Source organism: Podarcis raffonei, chromosome 17 (genome assembly GCF_027172205.1).
Source record: "Podarcis raffonei isolate rPodRaf1 chromosome 17, rPodRaf1.pri, whole genome shotgun sequence".
NCBI lineage: Eukaryota > Metazoa > Chordata > Lepidosauria > Squamata > Lacertidae > Podarcis > Podarcis raffonei.
Genome location: NC_070618.1, coordinates 21,127,392 through 21,131,884, shown reverse-complemented (window position 1 = coordinate 21,131,884; position 4,493 = coordinate 21,127,392). Strand labels below are relative to the sequence as shown.

At 43.7% G+C, this 4,493-nt stretch overlaps 1 non-coding gene across 1 annotated transcript; it reads left to right on the top strand.

Moving 5' to 3' along the window:
- The first annotated feature begins 697 nt into the window (after positions 1–697).
- Positions 698–816, top strand: LOC128405477 (5S ribosomal RNA). Its single transcript, XR_008328311.1, has one exon. It is a non-coding gene; the product is annotated as a 5S ribosomal RNA (ribosomal RNA).
- Positions 817–4,493: the final 3,677 nt, after the last annotated feature.

The window sequence follows — 4,493 nt, the reverse complement described above, 5'->3', positions numbered from 1 at the left end:
AATGCAATTGCACGAAGGTGTTTGTTTTCTAATACAAAATTTAATCAACCATGAAACTTTGGGACAGAGTAAGATTGTACATTTTAATAAATTAAGGTAACGTGCAAAAACCGCATTAAACCATATAAACTTCTGCAAAGGTGTTGAGCAGCGCTGAGTGTTATTAACAAGAGATGGGACTACAAAGGCAAAAATCTCATTGAGTGACCTTCTCGCTATGATTTCAGCTGATGTTCTCTTTCAAATTATTATAATTAAGAGAGCACCCATTAAAAGGTTTTCATTTGTCAGATGGATGATGCTGTTTTATAACATGGCCAAATAATGTGCCCATTATGTATCTCAAGTCCAGTGCCAACAAAATGTCTGCAACTTTTTTTGTGCAGCAGCTGAAACAGCACAGCGAAGGTCACCTAATGACGACTTGGAATAAAAGCAGTGCTGTACTTAACCAGCAATATCCCCTGCTCGGATTCAGCTACTTGAGTTGAAGCTCATTGTGAGATGGGCTGTACATGTTTCGTGATTAGCAGGTGTGTTTCTGTGGGGCAAACACTGATAACGCTCTGTTTGGTGCAGTGGAACAATGGTTTCTGTGATGTTTCTAGTATGGTATAGCAGTGGTTAGCATGCTAGACAAGCTGGTTTCCTTAAAGCAATGCTTGTGTAATAAACAAAAATCTGCCCTTATTCCCTTATCTACAGCCATACTACCCTGAACACGCCCGATCTCGTCTGATCTCGGAAGCTAAGCAGGGTCAGGCCTAGTTAGTACTTGGATGGGAGACCGCCTGGGAATACCGGGTGCTGTAGGCTGGGACGTGGGTGGCGCTGTGGGTTAAACCACTGAGCCTAGGGCTTGCCGATCAGAAGGTTGGCGGTTCGAATCCCCGCGATGGGGTGAGCTCCCGTTGCTCGGTCCCTGCTCCTGCCAACCTAGCAGTTCCAAAGCACGTCAAAGTGCAAGTAGATAAATAGGTACCGCTCTGGCTGGAAGGTAAACGGCGTTTCCGTGTGCTGCTCTGGTTCGCCAGAAGTGGCTTAGTCATGCTGGCCACATGACCCGGAAGTTGTACGCCGGCTCCCAGCTTTTTCAGGAGGGGTAAAACATATCAGGAGAAGAACACAGTGAAACTGCATCTTCTGTGTCACCTCATTGCACAATTTGTTGCCGCTGATGGTGAGGGGAATCAATGATGGTCCAGGTATCCCCCTGGAACTGGGTAGGAAGAACTCTGTGGCCCACATTTCAGGGCCTCCTTGTGAGTCAGAGGGTTTGCATGAGATTCCCTGTAAGCATTTGGACCCTAGGCTTGATCCTGTATCTTTTGTGGCTCACACATCATTACCAGTAGTTTAAAAGCATGGAAGACAGATATTGTAGTTAGAGAGGAACATAACATGGGTTACAGATCATCGAGGGAGATATATACTCATGTGAATTACCAGCAGATCTTGTATCGCTGAGCATAAATCATAGACTTTGTATTTGTCAGGGTATCTGTCATCCACAAGCGCTATCATTTATATTTGTGAGTCCTGTTAACTGCACATGTCTCTTCGTCTAATTAAAGCAGCTGGAGCCATCTGCATACAGGTGAGCCGCCAGTCTTCCGCTGTTCTGTATATTGCAAGAGGAATGGAAGAGTTACATGAGACAGATGTAATGTGAAATGACTTGAGGTGTCATCCTGTTCATAGATTCCCAGCTTCTCAGAGGCTGCTTCTTGGTGTCCCAAGATTTATGACCTCCCTCCCCCCATTGCTAAATCCTTAAGGACGTCCAAGTCAGTGGATGATGTGATTTATTAGGCTTCTGACCTCTGACACAAGAGATATTTATTTGGGGCCAAACTTCGGGCCGTGATAAGTATGCCTTCCCTTAAAATGGCCGCTTCTAACTTGAAGGAAAAGCAGGCACAAGGGGGCCCTGTTAAAAATGTGCCCCTGTTTCTGGGTGGAATTACAGCTTGCCAGATGGAACTATTTTCCTCTTCCTCCCCACTGCACTGTTCTAAGGGTCCTCACAAGCCCCACAGAGCCAATTTTGGGGTGGAGGGAAGAAGAGAGTGGGGAAAGCCTCGTTACACAAACAGAAATGGGCTTCTGCTGCCAACACGATTTATCAGGTGAATCTTGGTCCCTGACTGCATGCCCACATCACTTCCTTGCAGAAAACCTTCCCCCTCAGCTTCTCTTTGCCCCTGCAATCTTTGATTACCTCAAATGGCGTCTCGGAGGGCAAATATCAGTCAAGGGGGTGTATTTCAGCAGGGTCAAGGCCCATTGCCACTTCACCCCCCCTTCAACATATAACTGGCAAGTTTAAGAAACCCTTTTTAAGCCCACCACCAGAAAAAAACCCTGTGTTTATCATTGTACGTAGTTTGGTATGTAACTCACTCCCATGGTATTGCTGTTGAAGCTATTCCCACAACCTTCCATTGCATTCTCTTTTATATACATGTGAGATAATCTGATTTTCTGAGGTCTAAAACAGATGAAAGCAATTGTAAAAGCAATAAAACGGAGTGAACATGGAGAATATTTTTCCTTCTCTCTGCCCTCAGTCTCCATTTCCCTTCCCTTTTCATGTCAACTAACCTCTTATTTGTATAATTATTTTGAATGTTGCAACTTTTCCACCAAACTTGCGAAACGCAGGATGAGGGCAGAACTGCCATTTTCTCTTAACTATTCTTTTTTTTTTAACCTGGGAAGCGTTTTTGCTTCCTTTGTAACCCAAACCCACAAAATAACCCCAAATGAGCTATAAGGAATATTTTCTACACAAAAAAAGAAGAAGATTTATTGAAATGAATGTGGCACAAATATGCAGATGGTTTCAATTTCCTGAGGTATGTTGATGTTTTCAACCTTCTCAATCCTCTTAATCTGGCTTCACTCAACGTCAACCCCACGGCTGGGAGTCTTCACCGACAGAACAAGGGCAAGGGTAGTGTTAAAATAACACTGCAGAGGGCCAGAGCTTAGCCCGTTTACTCTGTGTAATAAAATCTATTCCTCTGTGCTCGTAATTTCATCAACTTATACAAGTCAACACCAGACATTAATGGGGAAAGGTTTCCAATTAGATACAGTCTGAGACTGACCCAGCTTCTCAGTAACCTTCAGTTGTCAGCAATAAAAAGGACAGTTCAATATGATATGGATCATTCATTCCAAATCTCCACAACTCATTTATGACAAACACAACTAGTGGACCATACGGAACTGCTGAATTGTTTTTCATTATACTGGCACATCGGCTTCAGACTCCTCGGCTAATGATCTTTAGTAGTTTTCCGTACAGAGCACAGCTAATGAGTAAGCAGGAATGGGCTTCTAGGGTGACGGCGGCAATCCAGATTTTCGAGTGACAGCGCCAGCCATATGATGACGGACAGGAAGGCCTGTTATTTTGGGTAACTAGTTCATATTAGGGAAGGGTTTGCAAGTGTGTGTATGTGTGTGTGTGCATGCACACTGCAGGCAGTGCTGGATTTACATATAAGCTAAACAAGCTATAGCTTAGGGCCTCACCCTCTTGGGCCCCCCAAAAAAAATTAAAGAAAAAAACCCTGGATGTGCATTTCCAAAATATAAGATAAAAAACAAATAAAATAAAGCCTACATACAGCAACAGTGTTTTGTGTTGTGTAGGCTCCTACGATGTAAGTCATGGGCCCCAACAGCTAGCCTGCTCCCTCAAATATCACTGGTTTGCTCCTTTCTATATATAGGGTGCCTACATTCTGCATGGATTGGTTGCATGGCAACGTGTGCAAATGGCTTTAGGTCCATAAATTACCATATAGCATATATTCAACACAAAAAGACAGCAACAATTTGTTGTTGACAAAGGACAGCTGGACATATAAAGGGCCCCATTACCTCCGTAGTTTAGGACCTCATCAAACCTAAATCCGGCCCTGGCTGCAGGCGAGCCCAATGAAATAAACTCTAGTGGGACTTGCAACAGATTGTTGCAATGTACTGTGTTCCAGCCAGTCATACCTTTTTACAACATACTCCATTCCACCCCTATCCCCACACTGTTCCCCACCCCCATTCCCCTAGCCCAGCAGACATTCAGGATTCTGTGGACACTGAGCGTGCTCAGTCCTTATCAGGCTGGTTTGTGGTGCATCTAATTCTTGCATGCAACAATGCAATGCTTCCTTTGGAACACTCTCCCCAGTGGATGCATGCCTGCTACCAACTTCACTATCATTGAGTGCCAGGTAAATACATTTTTTTTATTCTATTGGGCATATGGGCAGCTTTAGTGATTGTGGGCTCAGCTACATTAGTCAATAAACAACGTTTTGAAGGCGTTATAAACATCCAACACCAGATGGCGGCGGAGTGCAAAAAATAATAATTATATGTGATTTTTACATAGTTTCCCCCCTATTGTTATAACGATTTATTTTCTGACTTATTTATAGCGCTTTCCTCCCTGTGTATAGATCCATCCATTGTTACAGTTA